A 22195-nucleotide genomic window follows, 5' to 3' on the forward strand; every position below is an offset into this window, starting at 1 on the left:
GTCAAATTTCTTGTTTTCAACTTCCTCCTCCTCTCTTACACTTGCCTTCATTTGTACTTGCCAAAAAAAGTGAATCAGATTCTTGATTACGGTGGACTTTTACTTATCCCTCTTCCACCTGAGTGGGTCATAGAATAGCTCCTCTTTTCCTCCTGTTCAGTTTAATTTTTAACTTTAAATGAATTGTGTACTTTTTCCCATCCTGCATTGTAAAAAAAAAAAGAACAAATGACCCTGGAGGCGGAGCTTGTGTTGATTCACACAAATGTAATTGTGCTGGTCTAAACACACAAAACCAACAACAAAAAGTTAAATAAATCCTTGTTGAATATAAAACATCTATACACTTATAATTTCAGTTCCTGTGAGTTCAGCCCTTCACTACAATCAGTCTGTTAGTCTTCAGGAACTCTCACAATAGAGTGGGTTGATTTGGTTTGGCAAGTGTAGTCCACCCACCAAAGGCACCTGGAGGCACCTTTTATTCACAGTCGTAAGTGAAGCTCGTGATTCTGTGAGTTAATATAACATGAGACATTTTCCTTTAGCAGATCTGTTTTAATGGGTGTTTTCCCACCCTGGAAATGTTTCTGGTACCTGAGAAAAGCAGTTGTGAAGTACAGTAAGTGTTTTGTGTTAAAGTGGAAAACAAATCTTTGTATTGTAGAAAAATTACTTACGTACTGTTTAAAGTGACTTGTATCGGCAGTGACCACAGTGTATTACCTTTAAACTGCACAGCAGATACGGTACTCAGCGAGTTCTGTAAGGCCTCAGGTTCAGTGGCAGAATTAAAGCATAGAGCACAGTGCCTTCCAAAGCCAACGCAAGCAGACTCTTTACGCCTGCAGAACAGCCATCATATACTCTTGAATGGTCTTTCATGCTCTCGTAGCTCCGTAACCTTCACCTCACAGAATGCCTGAGGATGGAGAATTGTGTTTCATGTTAACGGCTAAGGGTTCAACTGTATGCCAACTAAAAATCAAACGACTCAGAATCTGAGCATGTGCAGTCCCCTCTGATATTGATTCAAAAGCTCTGGGTTCAAAAATACAAGTTAAGATGTGAAATTGTTGAAAAAAAGGGGAAAACAGCGAAAGGAACAAGTTATATCACATTGCAGGTTCCTTCTGATTGCGTCATGTTTTTGAACCAGTAGCAGTCACATCTCATAGGAAAATGTAAAAAATCAGAACACACACAGTATTAGACAGTTCAGTTTATAATTGTGGATGTCCAAGGACACAGGGTGTCATATGCTGTACAGATTGTAAAGCCCCTGGAGGCAAATTTGTGATTTGTAATATTGGGTTATATAAAAAAAACTGACTTGACCTGGTTTGTGTACTCTAAACAAGTTAACTAATGTATAATATCAAAGAAAGTTCTGAAACAGTCCCATTGTACAGACATTCAATAGAAAACCTCCTTTTGACACATTCAGGGTGCCTAAATGGATATTTTTCTGATTGATGACAATGTGCCCTATATTATAATAAAGCTCATTTGGGTGTGAAATACTACACATCATTTCTATGAGTCCACAAATCCTATCTACTGCTTCAGTGAGCTCCACTGCCAATGGAGCAGCTCTGGGTTTTCTCTCTTCATCACATCACAAATTAGAGCCTCAGTTCATCTGAAGCTTTAGGATTGAATTGCTTAAGCTCAGAAATAACATAGAAATTTTGCTTGAGTGTAGATGCCTGGCGTCAGATTGCTGCTCCTCAAATATACAGGAAGCACTATCAGGACCACCTGCTCTTGCCATGAAATAGACTGATAAGGTGAAGGCTATGATCTTTAATTGATTTCACTCCCATTTCACTCATGAAGGGAGATGTAGATGGAATCATTTTTAAGCCTGGTGACATGGCGGAACAGGAGGGCAACGTTGGCAAGATGTGTTAATATTTTGTGTAGTCAGAGTATGTGAAATCAAATGATTAGACCTGCATGGGAGGAAACATCTCATGGAAAGGATTCTTGATGTTTATGTTGGATTATTCTTTGGGTTATCGCAGCTGTCTATCTCAGTCATTTGTGCTATAGAGTATGTTAGGCTGGAATAGACATGTGCACATCCACAAGACCTCAATATGTGCTGCATGGATACCAAAAAATCAAATACAATACAGTACGAAAGTATCTGCACACTGGAGTCCTGGCGATGTTTCAACACAGCACAGGTCTTCCTTGGGAGACACAGGTCATCTTCGTCAGAGGAAAACCTGGGTGTGGTCCAAAAGTTGCTAATAAAAGCTAAAGGGAACTCTGATTCCAGTGTGGAGGTTTCTCTCTATTGCATTCTTGCTATTCAGTAAAGGTCAAACAGCATTCATCAGGCATGTAAAGAGGACATTTCACTGTAACACTTATAGTCATTCTTCTTTCAGTTCTAAATCTAAAATTATGTATTTCTGCACGTTGTTCTTCACAGCATTAAAAATTAACATTTTGTAACCTGTAATTTCCGCATGAAGAGCCAGTTAACTATTGCTTTCTGTTGCACGATATTACAATTATTGGAGGAGGACAAAGGACAAAAACTGAACTTTGAAGCTCAACCTTCCACTCGAAAATGTGATTTGCTTTTTGTTACATCACTTGGACGTTTGACCTTCACTGTGCAGCATGATGTATGTGCAGAGTTTGACACTTTAACACACAGCTTGTTTTCACATTCATCTGCTGACCGGGGGGCGGGGGTTCTCTGAGCTCATCTTAAATCTGAGTTTAAGGCAATCATGGTCCAGTATGCAACTTACACATGTGTGATGTGGATACTTGAGACCTCCAGTGCACATACACTGAGAGTGGACCACAGTAATGAACATCTTGCATCCATAATTAAACTGTTGTTTCCAAGGTCAAGATAGTTCTTGTTCCATTCCCCTTGATGGCATCTCTCATACACACACACACACACACACACACACACACAAACAATTGTTCATATCAGAAAGACAAATATAAGAGCTTCTAAAAGCTACAGTACGCATTCGAGCCAGGCCACTTGTTAATCATTAACTCAGACAGAATATCACCGAAAATTAATACATAGATAAACAAACATCACTCACAGAGTCAACGCAAATCATGTTTTTGCGTCACAAAAGTGAATCAGAAAAATAACAAGGAAGCTATTCAGCTCTAAATATGAGCTATCGTACTGTACAACAAAATCGTGCAAGCATGCTGTGTTCGTATGCTGCATGGTATCTTTGTGGACTGCCTAATTATGCTTAATTCATTGCACTAACACAGTGCTTCCAAAAAAATAAAAAAATAAATGTAGTGGTTGCCGCTCGCAGAGAGGCAGCATGAACAGACTCTTTATACACCAGATGCACCCTCAAGTGAGTAGGGACATAATCAGTGAGATGTCCCTCTCCACACACACTCTCTTTCAACTCCACCATCTGGCTGATGCTACAGGTGGTTCAGAGGGAAGTCAAAATATTTCAACCATCACTTCTTTCCCCCCAAGCTGTGCCAGTCCTCATCTGTCACTGTTAATTTTTATTATCTATCATTTCAACAATAATGACATCATTACAATAGCATCAAATGGTTGATTGTGGGTTGTTTTTGGAAGTAAAACAAAAATGATAACAATGTGCCTAAGTGCTGATCTATGGAAATGTGCACGTCTGTTGTGGAAAAAACCATATGCATGGGAGACCACCTCTGTCGCAAGACACAAGTAGCCTCTGCTGCTGCTCTGGCTCCCTGGCAGGCGATGCATTGCGTGAGAAGTGATTATATCATTGTTCTCTTAACAGCTGGATTATATAAAGTTTGGCTCAAGATAATGCAGTCCAAGATACATAAAGTCAAGTCCAGAAGTATGTGTTGGACGAAGAAGTGGCTAAGGCTCAAAGTTTAAGTTATATGGATACAATTACAAATATGAAAAGTAAAGTGAAATCTCCTATATGAAATAACCACAACTCTTCTAGGGGAGAAAAGTGTGTGTTCATGTAGGACCCTATAGATCATTGTATGAGAAAATAGGTTTTCAGGGCCTATAATCATGTTGTTTTTTGGTAGTTGTCTAACCTTAACCATACTGTAGTTGTCATGCTGGCATCTGACGCAACCGGAGTTTTGCAGAATTGTCCAGTATCAAGGTTCTTCTCTGGCAATAGGGATGACACAACAACACTTAACGATTAACATGCACTTTTGAACTCTATCTGGAAAACAGCTGATTTAAAAATGGACTGAATCAGAGGACAGCATAAACTTACGTACAAGAAAACAAACAAATATGACAAGATGAGGAACAATGCTCAACAGTCTTCTGTGTGATCCTTTAAAACTATACAGTATATCCTCTGTAATGTCCTTACAAAAGGTTGAGGCAGTGTTACTCAACCTCACAGTCCCACACACAAGATTAGACTGACTTTAACTGAATAGTGATTCTGGGATTTGTTTAGTTGGAAGGAGGGAAGGTTTGGAAAGGGAAGAAAAGAGAGAGGGACAAAGAGGAAGAGATAGTGCGAAAGAGAGAAGAAGAGGCAATGAGTGCAAGAGAGAGCGAGAGAGATTTGGAATTGCTGCCTACTACATTGTGAAAGATATCACTCTATTAGCATAAAATTACAATGGTGGAGGGTTGCCTCTGCTTGAGGGATTGTCTGAGATCAGCTTAATCTCCAAGTGCCAGCAAATCTGATGACTCGCCCAAAGTTTAATCATGCCACGAGGGCAAGAGAGGACCTGATGAGAACCAAATGACACACTGGGGTATCCACTCCAGCAAACCGGTTTCTTTATGAGCACCACATGATCCCACAATGTCGCGCACAACACGACATCAGAGTTTTAATGTGGCCACAAACTGCTCCAATAAATGTTATAAATTCCATGACATCAAGTGACACCTATGACATTTTTTTTTAATCTCATCATTATCATGCCTTACAGGGCTCCTGCTGATAGACTTTGTAAAAAAAAAGACCCTGGATATACTTTATGTGTCTGTAATAACTTATAGTGATAGAAGATTTATTTTGCCAGCTGAAAATCCAATGGCTTCTGGCCACCAATGAGTGCATTTTTCACAAGTAAGTAATTGTCAAAGGTTTGTATGTGATAAATTAGATGATGTACTTTTCCAAGTGTGTGTCCATTTCACCACAAAAAAGAGCCATGATTAAGATTGGAACAACTAATAGTTGCATGACTTTGGATAACCTGAATCCCAACCCTGATATCCTCTTTCTCAACCTACAATCTACCTATGAACATTTTTTGGTGTCACATTTTATATCTCTTGTTGCTAAGACATCATATTCAGTTTGTTGCCATATGATTTGAACATTGCTGAAAACAGCTCCTTTTGCATTTCCATTGTATCTTAAGCTGCACTATGGAGGATGTTTTATGGAATGTAAGATTCACTCAAAGAATTACTGATTCTCACAGTGAATCCAAAACAAATATATGGAAAGATGAAGAGACTGTATTGGTATGTATGTAGTTAATAATGTGCTTTTCTAATGACTGAACTCCCCTACCCAATCTGCATGTTTTAAACATGACAGTTTGGAGGAATTAGCTGTTGGTGTTTGCGGATATGAGATATGATATGATGATGCATGCGTCCCATTATGTCATCTCATATTCCAGACAGGTATTACCTGTTTTACTTTTTTGAATTTCGATTATTATGGTAATTGAACATTAAGTATGTATTGCAAAAATAATAATAAAACTTTTTCTCAGTATTTATTTAACATACCAAGGTATCCTTTCATCTAACAACTCCCTCCCAACATTTAAGAAATGTCTGAAAAGGTTTTTCATGTTAAGCAAATGTTGGATCCACTTTCCAATATTTAACAAAAGTGTGAAATGTTTCTCCCTATTTTCCAAATTTTGAAACACACCCAACATTGAATAAATGTACAAAAACGTTTCACACATTTGTTAAACACTGAAAGAACTCCAACATTTAGCAAATGTGTGAAAAGTTTTTTTTTTTTTACACCTTTAGTTCATGTTGGATTTCTTCCAACGTTTAACAAATTAGTGAAATGTTTTACCACACCAAAAGGTTGTACTTTCTGTTTTCAGCTGGCCTTTTGTTGAAGGCTGGAGAGCAGCACTCCCTGTGAGCTAGAAGACGGCTCGACATCAGAGTAAGTTGTGGAAGTTTGAGTGTCGTAGAAAAAAGAAAGCCTTTGTTGAAAATTAGCAGACTTACATAAAGAAGCACTAGTGATGTGAGTCACCATGCTGAACTGGCAGCGAAACAATGAAATACATTAAGACCGATGTCATACGGAAAAACAATCAGTACGTTAGCGTGGAAGAGTTTCCCACATTGTTCAGATAACTGTAAATCCTAATACCCTTTAGGAGGCCAGACAATATCAACAGACACTAAACTCATATCAGGATTCATTCACTCTGCTCGTCTGCATCGCTGTTCAACTGTGCAGGGTGCTTCATGTCTATTACATTTAACAATGAAACACCATTTTGTTTCCCAAACACTACCACAGAAGACATTTTCTGAGTGAATTAGCTGCCATGAACTCCCTGATGTCTGCATATCATTCCATTATTTTTTGCTTATCGTGAGCCTTAATGCCTTATTTGCCGCCCATAATTGCCTGTGCTTCAACACACTCAACACACAGCCATTCATGGAAAGGCAAAACAGTGCACTGAAGAGGAACTGACGTTTAAATTTTAGGTATTCGGCTTCTCTTCTGAGAAAAAGCAACTTAGAAATTGCACACAATGTGAATTTATCATGGAGCTAATTGTCTTTTTCTCAGTGCTTTGCAATTCCATTGAACAAGAAGTGGAGTTACATCAGAATTATCTACAGACAAGTCCTCGTGAATCCTTTTTTCATTCTTTCTGGCCTGGGGGTTCTTAGTTGGCATTCAAGGTCCAGTAAGACATGTTTGATCTTTACAATACAAGTGCCAGTAAAAGTTAAGCCTGAAGATTTAAATTCACTCTAAAATTCATCCTCTCTTCCCAAGAACAATACCTCTATAAGCTCCAACACTTTGTGCACTTCAAAGGCCTTAAAACTGGAGCTTCTTTGTGCTTAAAACAAAGAAGGCTGTGCTTTCTTTTAGGTTTTGGAGGGCAATATCAACAGAAAACCTCTAAAGAATTAGCGAGACTCTAAAGAAATATTCACCTGGAAAAGTTTTCGCCTTTTTTTTTTTTTTTTTTCAGATTCTACTGCAAAGTTGTTGAAACAAACGACTGTACGGCTTGAGCCTAGACAAAGCTTGTAAAAAGCGCAGAGAGTAAGTGCCCCGTCTTATCATCTGCTGCCACTGCGCAGATTAGTGCTGAACGGAATAGAAAAAGGTTGCAAAGGAGGAGAAAAAAAAAGAATAAAAGCTGCTCTCCAGTATTAGAACAGACAGTTGCATTAGCTTTCTAATAAGAAGAGACAGAGCAATACTGAGCCCTGAAAAGGGAGAGAGAAGCGTTTCCTCGCTCCTCGCAGGGTCCTCCGCCCCCCTGTTCCCACCCACCCACAGTGCTTTGCTCTCCATCCACATTTTCTCCTCTGTCCTTTCTACTTAAATCAGATAGCAGTGGGTAGGAGCAGAAGCATGTCATAGGTTTAACTCATACAGTATTAATTATACTCCCATCCCCTGACCTCGCTTGTACCGATAATCTACTTCCCACAACCCTGCTCTCTGAATGCAGGCTCTTATCGTTACTAAAGTTGAACCCTTTAGCATCTGCTGCGCCCTGGTGCCATGTGATCCCCTTTGTCCTGTTGGCCCCCGATGATTTATGAGGCTTCCAGCTGGGACTCGTGGTAATATTCTGGATGCGTCAGACAAGGCGAGGAAAATCTCCTCCTCACTTTTCACCTACAGTAGCAGACTGACTGTATTATGGTGATGAGTCTGCACTCCTGCAATGATGCGTTCATTTGACATACAGTGGATTTAGACGGACTACTGTTGATGTAGTTTTACGGTAGACCTCGTATTTACTCCGGATGTAACATCCATCAAAGATATGAACCCAGCGGCAGTGTTTTATTTTTGCTTTAAAGGGAGTTAATGTAATATTCATCTTCTGCTTCCTCCTATCACTTAGTCAGCACAACAGTTGCCACTCATCATGATGAATTATCAACAGTGAGGTAACATAAAGCCACCATTTTCCATAACTTGTGTTCATCCAATGCTCACCACTTTTTATTTTTATTTTTATCCTGCTGTCTCTTGTTTGTTTGACATGATCAAGTAATGAGGGACTACTTAGTAACTTCTCAGTATGTTGCATCACTTTACTTGGGGGTGCACAAAAAGAGTAACTAATGATTAAGTCATTAGTAATTAATTAGTCAAGTCAGGAACATTTTTGAACTAATCATTACCTAATGGTTCATTAAGCTAGCATCTCCCAGTCTGTTTTCTTGTATCTCATCATTGTCTACTATACAATCTTCGATTCAGAGTTATTCAGGAACCGCTCATTAACGATTTATTAATTATCAAGTCGTTCCTTATTCTTTCCTCATTCGTTCCTCAGTAACTACGAACATTTTCGTGTACCATATTGTAAAGTGTTGCTTGCAGACATTCATGTTCCCCTTAGGATGAATTGTAATAATTATGGCGATCCCCTGGTCTTTCATCTATGCCATCATCAGGTCGAACTTTCAATTTGTGAAATACTTTCTTGAACTGGTGTATGACCAAATATTAACCAATGATATAAAACTAATAACATTGCCATCAGCCTGTACTTTGTGTTTAGTGCAACAAAATTAATGTTAAACGGTGAACATGGTAAACATACCTGCTTGATGTCAGCATTTTAGCATTGTCATTGTGGGCATGTTAGCATGCTTAAGTTAGCATTTTGCTAAAGCCTCGCAGACCTGTCAGCATGGCTGTAGACTCTTAGTCGGGTTAACATAACCTAGTTTGCTGTACATGGTAAAACAAAACAGCATTTCTAGTTTGGTGTGTCAGTGAGCCACAAAGACAGGGCCTCTACATTAACTCCAACGTATGTGTCTGTTCCAAAGACTCACTGGAAACCTGATTTAGCTGAAATGACCGCCACGTGGCACAAAGGACATTGCTCAAAATATGTCCTTGTTGTCATCTATCCTTCTCAGAATACAAAACAGCCCCACAGCTACATTTGAATGACAAAAAGCATAACAAGACTTTTCAACAAACACCCTTTGAGTCTTGCACCCTGCAATGTAGGCCATAAGTTCAGAGGTGCACTTATGTAAAACATAAATGAGTTCATGCATTTTTCCTCGACAGGATGACCAGTAACTGCAGGACGACAGGGCTGAGTGATCGCAAAAGATCTGAGAGCCTTCAATTACTGTCACCACAGGAGTCAACTGGGCTGAGGATGAGAGAAAATGGAGGAAACCACTGTCAGGTCTTAGTGTTAGACAGCACATACACCCTACCAAGGGAGGAATAGTGAGCTGAATCCCAACACCTGGCTCTAATGAGATTGGCATGCACACCTCGCAGCCATTAGCTTCAACCCAGCCGTGTGAAATGTAGATTCCTAGAGATGGCAAAACCAATAGGATTAGCCTCCAAGGTCTTTTGTCCACCTACTGTATTTCTCATCGCTACAACACACAATCATCAAAATACCAGGTGCATAACAGAATAAACACTGTGTCTGTGAGTGTGTGTGTTTAAAGCACAGGACCCACCCCTGTCACTTTGTTAAGAAATGTGGAGGAGTTGACTATTCATGGCCAATTATGCAGGGGAGCTACCGTGTATTATTTTTGTTTGTGTTTTCGCTGCTCTCTGATTCGTGGTGTGCCTAATGGTGAGTCTGCCTTTTCACAAGATGCCGCGTTACTCGACATCCAGCAATTAAAACTTTAATTAGGCTGAAATGAGAAACTGTCTCTGATGCTTAATTTCTCATTTACTCATGTAAGAGTGAGGCTATGAAGTTTCATTAAACTCTGTCCACCAGGACAACCAATATACTGTATATCTGCTACAAGAGCTGGAGCAACTGTCTGCAAATTCTTTGATTTATTCGAGCTTTGCAATGAGAAAAACATGACAAATGTGAGCATTAAGCTGTTGTCGTTTTAGTGTATCAGTGTTAGATAATGCCAAATCAGAAATCACTGATATGTAATTAAAACATTCACTAATTATGGTAATGTTTAACTATTTTAATATCTATCAGAGCATATATAATATGCATAAAAGCAGACAGTTCCTGGCAGATTACAGGAATAGCAATACAGTGTGCTTTTGGGGTAAGAGAATAAATTCAGAGCCTAAATTCCAGTCTTTCTGAACATTTGTGCCTTAAACCCAAACTCTCCTAAAGTTAGCCTTTTTCATTCATCTGCTTTGGTGCAGCGCAATTTACAATAATGTCATAGCTCTCCCTAAATTTCTAAAACCATTAGGGACTTCATGGGGATTTTAACCGATTGATTTTGATCCTTGAGATGCTCCAGAAAAGCCTGACCACGCTCTTAATTGCCTGGCCACTTTAAGATAAGGGGAGAAAATTCAGCCCTGGAGTGAAAACAGTTTTTCTGTTCTTTGACTCTATTTTTTGCTTTTAAATACAGTAACTGCAATGCAAACCAATTATCTACATTATGTGACCGCTTTTAACAATGCATCGACCTGAATATTGATGCAGTCCTGTGCATTTGAATTTACATTTCCTCTTTGGGATACTTAGACTGAATACAAAGCAGACTGCATTCTCTCAATTTTAAGGCTGATTCTTGCGTCTCAGGTTCAAGGACTGTGCCTACTGTTGCATAGCTTCAAAGATTTTAGGGGGGATGAAAGTGATAATCTGCTTTCGAGTCACTCCCCAACTGTGCTTGCTTCTTAGGCCACACAGACACCCTTGGAATCAGAAATGAGGTTTGCTTTCCAGTCAGTGTCTGCCAGTCAACATGCTAAAGCATTTTCCTAATGATAGGACTCCTCTCTTAAGACTAAGCAACAGCAATGTAAAGACTCAATCAGTATTCCTGTCTCATATCTGAAATATAGAAACGCAGCAACATGCTTGCCTGTTCCCTCTGCCTCGCTCACAATCCCATACCGCCTCACTGACTCTTAGTGTTCTTTTGTGCTGAAATCTGGTTTGCCCTGCATGTCACAGCTGTCATGTCTTCTTGTTATGTCTCTGTGCTCACACTGTAACTAAGACAGGATTGAAGGAAATATGGAATGTAACCTAGCTGAGACGATTTGCGCTCTTCTTGTTTTTATGTATTCATTTTACCAGGTGTCACAACGAAACAACACCAATATGTAGCTCAACTGTAAAAATTAAAACTGTCTATCTGTCTTAGCATTAGGGGGTAACCTCTGTTGCTGCCTTGTTAGCTTAGCTCCGAGCCTAGCCTAGCTTACTACCTTAGCTTTTAGTCACCCACAGCTAAAGCAACCTCGCTAACTGTGTTACGATGGTGTGTGTAAACCTTTCGCGCCTTTACAGATTTCTCTTTCTCTAGAGAGACGTGTCCGTCAGTTAGAACAGCGAATCTCTGCTAATCTTAGATGTCGCAGGCACTCCAGATAGATTCAACCTCAGGCTTGATGACAGGCCTGTTAGATGATGATATCACTAGCATAGGCTTGCCAGCAGATGATGCTGAGTTTATCCTCTGCTGATTAGAGAGCCTGCTAAGCTTATAGTTAGTGCGGATTTGGAGTCCAATATGTCCAGCCAGCCACGGAAATATTCACAGTGCAGACTATTGGACTGATCAACAACATTGAGATGAAACATCTAAAATCCTCCCTACCTCTGGTGATCGTGGAGTGTCCCTTAAAGTCCTACAAAACAAAATATCTAAGGCAATCACAATTATATTCCCACATTGTTCTGCTCTACAGATTGGCCTGTTACTGAGAGGTCCATTTGATTCTTCAGCATAGTCTGGATATTATTGGTTTATGTGAAACTCGGCTTAAACCAAAGTTTTCTTACCTTTAAATGAGGTTTCCCAGCATGACTATACCAATGCCCATGTTGCTCGGGCTACTAAACAAGGTGGGGGTGTTGCCTTAATGTATGTGTATATTTTAAATTTAGCCTCTAAACTTGATATTAAATTAAACTATTCAAAACTCTTGTATTAAAACCATCTCCATCAAATATGCATTGCTTAGTCCAGGGTGACAGACTCCGATCACTTTCCATCATCAGCTCCATGTATTGCTCTGGATAAAACTAGCTAAATATTGGGCAAAAATATTATATTAGGGGCCCCAAATAATTTCCTCAGATTCTATGTTCATGTAGTATTTCTGAGAGTAGTATTTCAGTAATAGATTATAAAAACACCTTGAGGCAAATTTATAATAATTTGTAATATTGGGCTATAGAAATTTTTTACGTGATTTTATTTTCCCATTAACATCTCATGTAGTGAATATTTATGCAAAATGACTATTCCCATATATTTAGCCAACCAAGCTGCCTGGGAGCATATTGTTATTTCCAGCACTTGCCTGAGGCAGAGTATAGCAGACATACAAACACAATTGGGAACTGTCCAGTAAAATTTCAATGGAGCAGTTGGAGGTTAATTGTCTTGCTCAGGGGCAACACAGTAGTGGTGGTTAAGAGCGGATGGCGGTCAGCCTATCCTCTTTAACATCCTTAATATCAACCTTTCACAGACCTCCAAAGTTGATTCAGAAATTCAGAATTCAGGCCACTAAAGTTACAGATGGTAACATGATACCCATTAGTGTTGTTAACGTTTCCATCTATATCCATCTGGATTATTGTAGTTGGAGACTTTGCTGATTCTGCTTGTGAGAAATGTTGATTGATTTGTTGATTTGCACCTGTGCGGGTTGACAATCCCAATGAAGTCTGTTTGAAACATCTGTTGAACTAAAAGTGTATCAACATGGGCCCAGAAAGATCACTACATCGCTGGATGGCATATTTTCCGAGGTTTACAATAGCTGAGTCAATCCTTCCACAACAGCTGCACCATCTTTTTGTAGTGCAAACATCCTCCCACATCCATTAGAAGGCATGGTGTGGTATATTATGAATGGAGAGTGTGCAGCTCTGCCTTTCCCAAATGGATTGGGCTTGTTGTAAATGGCCTGTGGTAGTTCATTTTAGCCTACACAAGGCATTAACATTTTATTGCATGTTAAGATCATTGTCAAGCCCTGCATTGCCAACACATTATCTCACTTTCACTAACCTGACAGCAACCAAAAAAAAAACATGAGGAGAGCTGGATTAGATTGAGTGATGTGTTTCTTGACCTGAATCCTGTGGGCCCATAGATGACATTTCTTGGCTTAGTGTAAAGCATGAGGCACCACACAATGTCAGTATTCAAAACTGAAATAGAGACAGTAATACATTTTCTTGGCTAACATCTCAATAAGCAATGTTTTAGTAAGTTAGTGTATCTATAATTTTGTGCTGACACAGTTCCAAGCTGATTGACTGTTGATAAAAATAGAAATCTGATAAGCATCCTCTCTTGCTCAAGAGAAACTCCCACAATCAACCAATAATCACAAAAGAAATATTTCATGAAATAAATATAAATTTGCTCATTGACTCCTGTGTGAGAAACTGGCAAGAGGAGGGCATAACATACAGTATGCGCCATTTAGACTTAACCTAAAGTTCACCTGAAAGTTAATGCTTTTAGGTTTCATCAGTCAGCAAGGCAACAATAAATACTTAGGGCCTGGATGTTCCTCTGGGATATGATTATGATACTTAGTCTGTACTTATACGTATATGAATACTACAATTTAAAGTCTGCGTCTTCTAAATCTAAACTTTTGTGTGGAAAGTGACAAACAGCCTTTCAAGCACAGACATATCTGTATGCCTCAATCAGTGCTGGCCAACGACAGCTAACCCAAGATCAACACAATTGTAAAAGATGTTTGAATATGACTCATGTCAAGGTTGAGGCGGATGTGGAAGCACACATTTCACAACTTTTATGGGTTACGTATTGAGTTTAATTCAGTAATACCTCAATTGGCCGTGTTTTCCATCGCCACAGACAGCAGAATCATGTCAACTATAACTTTTTTATTGCTGAAGCAAGGTTGTTGTGACAACAATATGTCTGTGCACAATGTGAGGAGAATATATGGAATTGGGCTGTCAAGATCACTGAGGCAGAATGATAGCTGTGTGTTTCAGAGAGCAGGCTGTCTAATAGCCAATTTGTAACTGTGACTGTTGGAACCTTGTGGTTTGTGTAAAGAGGCCATTCAGTGTGTATTCCTTCTGATGCAAGAGCATAAATATTGAGCTGAAGTGATTCTCTGTAATTAGAACATCCATTAAGTTACACTAACTGTTCAGGGGCTGGATCATCAGGATAACAGTGTTAATAGAGAACCACTGGTAAACTGAGGCAGATTTTATTATACCAGAACTCACTGTACGAGCTTGGAAATTTCACTGATGGGGTTGCAAATAGTGCACCACGTTAATGAAAAATATTTCTATATAACTTTATTTCTCTGTGATTAGCATATGTAGGCTGCCAAAAACTACACACAATGGAGTTTGTGTCTGGTGTTTATTAGTTACACTTGCTGTGGTATATTTAAGTAGAGGCAAGCCCGTTTTCAATCAGAATAGTTTTCAGTAGTAGTTTCTAAACCATTTGGACTTCTCAATTGTTGTTTGTTTTATTTGAATGCAGAGGAGGAACGTGCAGGCTCAAAAGTTATCACAGTTCATTTGCTTTTAAACAGATGGATAGGGTCAGTTGCAAACTATTTAAAACAATGTCATAGAAATAGGAAATAGAGCAGATTTCAAAAAGAAGTGTTGGGTTTGCGAGTAACGGATTACCACCTAAATGCAAACACCTGGTAAATATGATGTGGCCACGTGATACTTCCTGTCTTTATGAGTCAATTGGCCTTCTTCACGGAGGACATTTTGACATGGCATTAGGAGGTAATGTTATTAGTAACACCTGTGCACCTGAAACACCTAAATGGAGTGGTTTTCATACTAATAATGCTATAAATTACAACTTTGCTCTTTCTGCTGCAGGATTCCATAATTTTATAAACTATAAAATATCAATTAATCAATCAAGTTTATGTGTCATGTGTAATCATATAAGGTACAATCACAGTGAAATGTAATCCCACCAGTTCCCTCCTTCCTATGTATTATATTATTGACTTGCAGCTGCAATTGCATCAGAAATACCTAGTTTTTTTTTTCCAGGATTTCGTCTGAAGAGAATATTACATACATTTGAACCCATTTGAACTTTGCATAGAATAAACACTGTGCAGTAATGGAAGGGGTGAAAATAGTCCCATTAAGCTTGCTAATTATATGTAATAGGTGAAACTTTCTGATGTATTTTTGAAAACTGGAGGAGTCTATTATTTCAGGGATGTAAGGAAAACCTGCAGTAAGCAGTCATTAGCAGCAGCCTCCTGACTGTGAGAAATGAATTTGTGGGTTTAGACTTTTCCTGAGCAATGAGGGAGACTGAAAAAAAGAACTGAAGTTTCACTGGTATAGTCCAGTTTATCCAGTATTACCTATTCAAAACTGCGGTATCCGAGAGCTCTCTTTTGTTGGTTGTTTGGGAAGTGGTTCTTGGTACAGTCAGTCTGAAATTGACATGCTTAAATCTATCTCATATTGTGCCGGCACATTTAGCTCTATAATGTTCAGTTGTCGGCACCCTGAGATATTTTGAGGTCAGATCCATTTTATAACTCTTCTACGAATAACAGAATTCCTATGCTGTAATTGTATTTTTAGATTATATAGTTGAACTACACAGGTTTCAAGAAAAATGACAATGTGCAGTAACTCTTCAAAAAAGGGAAACGTATACCATTATGCTTTGTGGTTACATTCTACATTAACAGATATCGGGATTCATTAGGAGGCAGACATGTGCAATTGATACTCAGACCACTCAACCAGAGCCTCTCTTTGAAGTGACTGTTATTAACTTTTCTCTTTGGAAAGTCAAAGAGCTCAATTAAAAAGTAGGAATGTCTCAATTACGTTTTTTGCTCTCGATCTTTGAGTCCTTTAATATTGGATAAGTGAGAGAGGCCTGCAGGGCTCCTCTGTGGAGTCGCTTCCGGTGCAGGCTCCGCTCTCAAGTCAGCTCCACTGTCAGGACAGGAAATAAGAAATGTTTTTTACAAACCCAAAGGACATAACTTAGTTGAGCAATATTTATAAACTGAAGCCGATAGTGCAGTGCAGTCTAAAAGTTAAATCATTGTGAGTAAAGTAGCAGCAAAGTGTAGTATATGTAAGAGTTAGGTGGAACCATAGTGTAATAGTACACAACAGAATAGTGTATATAACATAAATATCATAGGTTACATAATAAGATGTTGAGGCTTACGACATAAAAAATAGGCTAATTATTTCAAGGAAATACATTTGGTTTCAACTACGCCTGCCCTCCATCTCTTCTAAAGATCTTCAGGTTTACAGTTCAAGTAGACACATCAGATTCTTGTGTCATCAAATATGTATGATATATATGAGAATGTGTGTTTTTTGAGAAAGACCGAAAGAGAGTTCCAAATGTTCAATCTTTAAGCTTTCAAGCTTCATGTTTTTCTATGAATTGATGTTGCTAGGCTTTATGGACGGAGTTCATGTCCTATATTGACAGAGTCAATCAATAGCGCGTGTGAATAAGATATTGTTACTAGTAGAAATATTGAATCGATATATGTTGCTACACTGGTATAGATACCCACGTTACGTGCTATGTAGACATAATGAGAAAAATATTATAATATATATGCTGCTCCGTAATAATTTTCACGTTACAATGCAGACTAATTGATTAAATATAAATCAAGGACAACATCGCTTCCACCTAAAGTGTCTACACAATTTTATTTTGTATTTTTTATGTGCATTTCCTGTCCTGACAGTGGAGCTGCCCAGAGAGCGGAGCCTGCACGGGAAGGGAGTCCACAGAGGAGTCCTGCAGGCAGACACTCAGACCTTTTAGATATGTGTCTGATCTTAAATGTATTTACATTTTATTTTATTTTTTTATATTTTCTCTACATAATACAGCTGCATAGTCAATTGCTGCTACAGTATTCCTACATTAAAATTAATAAAGAAATAACTATACTTTAAAGCACAAGGCTGGTGATATTCTATGATTTTCATATTGTTGTCAAATCTCGTGAAAGATCCAAAACCATCAATGAATTGGTCCTACCAGCCGCTATTGTCCATGTGAAATCCAAAGCCTGATATATCTTATTCCCCTGTGCCATAGAGCTCCATTGTTGTCCAGAAACGATTAAAAACACATCAATGAGCCTCACTGTTACACTGGGTGACATGATCCTTCATTATGATGAACATGAGCACTGTAGTGTATTGAGTCACGCCCACATACACAGACATAGACCTGTTGCTGTAAATACTCACCAGAGCACCAAAAATGAAAAATGACAGCTGCGAGCTGTTTCTGGAAATTAGTCAGAGATATAGTATTTTGTATTGTGTTGTGTAGTGTGTATAATATATCAATCAGTTGTGGCAGGAAGCATTGGGAAAGATTTAGACAGCTTCTTCATCTCCAGCAGAACAAAATACTGAAGTTCAGGTGTAGTTTTCAACAGCAGCACTTTAGAGTTATGGTTAACCTGCCAAATGCCGCTATAAAAGACACAAACAGACTGTGAGCGAAGACACTTCTGGCTGCAGGTACTGGGGCTTGAATACCTTCAAAACTCTTCAATACTGAGAGATGTTCCACTCAAACAACAACAAACAGAAGCAGATGTCTTGTCCCACATGTGAGAGCCGCTACACTAGAATATCCGGTTATTTCCCGCAGCATTGCACATTTCCCCCAGAGGCTAATGTTGTGCGATCATGTGCAATGAACTAATAAGTCATATTTTGTTTCCCACATCTTTATGGTTTACTATGACATAAAACACTTAGAGGGAATCAAGGGCACTTACTGCTTATGAACAGGAAAGACCCATCCTGTATAGAAGCCAAATATTTTCAGATTAATGTGCAATATGACTGTTCTGCCAATTAGACATTTTACCATTTAGAAAAAGCCTACCTGTTTTAAACTTTTAATATTCAATTAATTTAACTTCATAATATTACTTCCTCATCTATCCATCATCAGAGAAAATATGCAGATAAGATTCCAGTTCCCAAAGGCAATCATTACAAGCAGGGGGTATGCGATAAGACAGCAAGGTGTTAATCAACTAGTATTGATTAAATGAAGCAACTAAGAAGCCGTGTGTTACAAGATCGACTTCCAGTTGCTATGATATAGTGAAGGGAATAAACTCAGCGTTTTAAAGACAATGACAGTTTAAACAATGGTACTGGAGGTGTTTGTCACGCCAACCAATGCATCAACTGGGAGATGAAGAAAGGATGAATAAGCCGCCCAGAGCCCAGGCAGGTGCTTGTCATTTGGTATCTCATCAAGTGCTAAATTCTTCGGCAGTATACTAATATGAATGCAACAGAGTGCAACCACCCATTTGAAAACAAACCATCTTGTTTGTATTTGCATATTGGGTCAACAGTGGTGTTCAGTAAGCTGGCAGGGAGTCTGTCTTAAAATAACCCCACGTTTTTCAGATATGTGTGCGTATGTGCTCATCAATAATATTACAATTTCTCTGCTCTCGCTTTTGAAATGAACTCATTATGTAGCCTCAGGCTACCCTGAGGTATTACTCTAATCAAGCCAGATACTTGATGTGTAATTGCGTTCAACCTCACTCAAAACAGTAAAGGGAACCGGTCCTCACTTCTGCCCATTTACAATGTGTCCAGGATCCGGTGGCACCACAATGAGTGTGAAAGTGGGAGCAGGAAGTGGGGAGACAGGTTCAGTACTCTGCTCTGGCTTGTATTTTCTCCTCAATTAACTGGCCAAGGTTGAGGTTGCAGAACATCCCAGGGTGCTTAACCTCTCTCCTAGCTTGCGTTTTCGACTCACACTCCTTGGGCAGCCACAATACATCTATCACAGCACCTTCCAATAGACTGTCTGGAAGCAGTGCTGATAGTGAAGAATATTAATGTTTGCAGATACCCTTTGGCTACCTATTAATGAGCCCAGCTCATTTATAGTTGATTGATAAACTGCTCTAATGTGTAACAGCAAGGGTGCAGTTACGGCTGAAAAGGTGATTTTTGGGGAGATTGTGTTGGCTTTGTATTTACTGAAGGGACTCATTAGAGGCTGCATGTCAGACTTAAATGATCCTTTTTTAAATCTAGAACTATCTGATGTGTATATGGTTTTAAAGACTGTTCAAATAAATGACAAAATGGAGTGGTAGAAACATTAAGATTTATGTTAAAGAAATATTCCATTAAAGTAAAGTAGTAATACTCCCATGAGAAATCCCCACATTTTATCAGGTGTTCCCCTCTGGACTCACTGATCCATAACATTTTCCATCAGCTTCAAAGTGTGGTTCATCCATAGGTCAAATTACTATTGCACATGTTGGGAAATGCTGTGTTTCTTGAAATTTACTAGATGTAGCTTTTGGTCTTTGATTACTAGATTGTATGTCTGTGATTTAAGTACCTGGTTAATCAATCATTCATTTTGAATTAATACATTCATATGTGAACTACGGTGAGTTGAGTTAAGTTAACTGCATTGCCAGTACAACAAAAATTGAAAGGAACTTACCTTGGTGAACTCATAATACAGCATACAAATAAAACCATCTTATAGATACAACTGAATAAAATATACAAAATATCATAAACATAAAGGATTAGCTAAAAACAGTGACAAAAGTTTACAGGTCAAGAATCAAATAGCCTAAACACATCAAAATACACAAAATAATTACAAAAAACACATTAAGTTAAAAACAAAATGTAGCTAAATGTGAATCATTCAAGAGATGAATCGTCTCAGGGAATGTGTCTCCATGTTATGCGCTCTAGATTTTTGACCCAATTGAATCAAGAATTTAATGTAATGTTTCCTTCGTCAAAACCATCTCTGTGTTTGCATGTCCTGGGTTCACCTTTACATTGGTTTGTGGAATTAAAAGTACTTATTGATTTGAGTTCATTATGTGTCAAGACACCCTGAGAGAGACAAGTGTGCCAATATGTGTTGGTGTATTTATAATGTATTAGCCCACATTTGTTAGGAGAGATAGAGGAGCTTTTATTCTTGAGTGGAATAGGATTTTATGTGCCACATCCAAGCACTGGATGAAGGCCTTTTTTTCCCTCCATAGAATGACTTATTTTTCCCCTGTAAAGGAACGCGGTCAGACCGGATTTCAGCAGGTGAAATTCAGTTTTGTGGGGTGGTGTAAAGCGATCAGGGCAGGAAATAGTATGGGAAGGGTTGTAAACATAAAATTCTGATGGGGACAAATAGGGAGCAAGTATGGTTTGACCGCACCTTAAGAGCATCAGGTGTAGGGGACACCAGAAGCTCCTGTTTCTATGTTTTCTCAATTGTAGGTAGATATCCTCAAATTATAGGTATGTATAAGTGTCCAACACAAGAAACTTACAGCATCACATTTTAGTTTTTTTTGTTTTTGTTAACCACCTCCTGCAGAGGTGTTCCTGGTTTCTGTTCATCACTACAAAGAAAATAATTGTAATTTATTCTGGATTAGTCAAATCTGTTTACTGTAGTGTACACTAACAGATGTGTCTTCCACATCAACCAAAAGCATGCAGCAGTGACAAAAGACTTATCAAGGTTATTGTTGTTTTCTTGTTCCAGCAGTGATTCATTGGTCGAGAATCTTTTGTTTAAACTAAAAGACAAAAACTGCCTAGAGTGGAACATTTAAACATGTAAATCTTATAGTGTAACCCGGTAAAGTCTGTAATTTATTTTGAAAACGTACAACTTCAGTTAATCGGGTTTCTTACATCCAGCTGAGCTTCATATTTCTGAAATTAGATTTGCCTCTTTCTCCTCTGCAGGTGTGAGTCATTGCGTTGTATTGACTGTTTGAGATGAATATTAGTGACATGGGGAGAAATCAGTTGAGCAAATCTGAAGGAAATTGGTGTCCGTGCTTGATATTTTGCAAAAGAAAAAGCTCTGGTTCTGTCCTTTCTTGTAATATATGTTTTAGATATCAACGTTCAAACAAAAGCCTGCAAATGGATTAAGTGAAGTGAGATATAATGAAGTGACCTTTACAATAAGGGGAATTGACGTCTACTAAGCAGCAAATGAATCCATTCTCTTTTTTACTTATCTTTAGAATACAGGAGGGCCTGTTGTCTGCACATTGTCCGGTTTCTCTGAGCCTACACTGTGAATCCAATTACAAAAGAGTAGACGTATGTACCTTAAACTTTCCCTGCAAAGGCTGTTTCATCAGGAGCAACCAACTATGTTTAAAGGTTATCTCTCAACAGCCTTCAAAATCAGAAATGTGCAGTCTATTAGCTGACTGAGAGAGTAAAGTTGCCCTTTAAGCAGGTGCATCCAATAACGTTTGATTTTGCACTGCTCATTATTTACAGAGCAGCAATGACTTTTCATTCAAGCTATTGGTTTGAAAGAGGGAACTATGAAACGGTGGCCTTGAGATGAAATCAGTGTCCAAGTATGCCATGGTACAGTGTTTAGAGGAGCATTCTTCTCCAGCATTTAAGAATTCCACTGCATTATCGACAGAGCTGCACCCGGGGCTTAATCTTTCAAAAAATGTTCTTTTGGAAATGTTATGGATTTGAAGAGAGAGCAAGCTAAAACCCCCTAAATCAATAATGAATTATGGCAAAAGCTAATAATAGCCAAGATGGTAAGGTACGGTGTTTGATGGTATTTTAATGTAAAGAATGTGCATAAAGGATGATGGGTCACACCAGTCTTGAAAACACATTCAGCTCCCTGAATATAGAAACGCTTCCATAATCAGGTGCCATCAAACAAGTGTTTAACTAATGAATGCCTTTATTTCTTTACTGGAAATATTGAATATGTCAGATCAATTGAATTGAAGCAACTCAGCCTTCGGATGACTTCAGATTTTTGAATTAGAGCCTAGATAGCTGTTGACTCTTTGAATCCTCTGTGTAATTATGTGATCAGCAGTCCCTTTAGGACCGCAAGATATAATTAAACCATACAGTTTGTCAGAAAATCAATAAAACCAATTTAACA

Source organism: Enoplosus armatus, chromosome 10 (assembly GCF_043641665.1).
Source record: "Enoplosus armatus isolate fEnoArm2 chromosome 10, fEnoArm2.hap1, whole genome shotgun sequence".
In the NCBI taxonomy this organism is placed as follows: Eukaryota; Metazoa; Chordata; class Actinopteri; order Centrarchiformes; family Enoplosidae; genus Enoplosus; species Enoplosus armatus.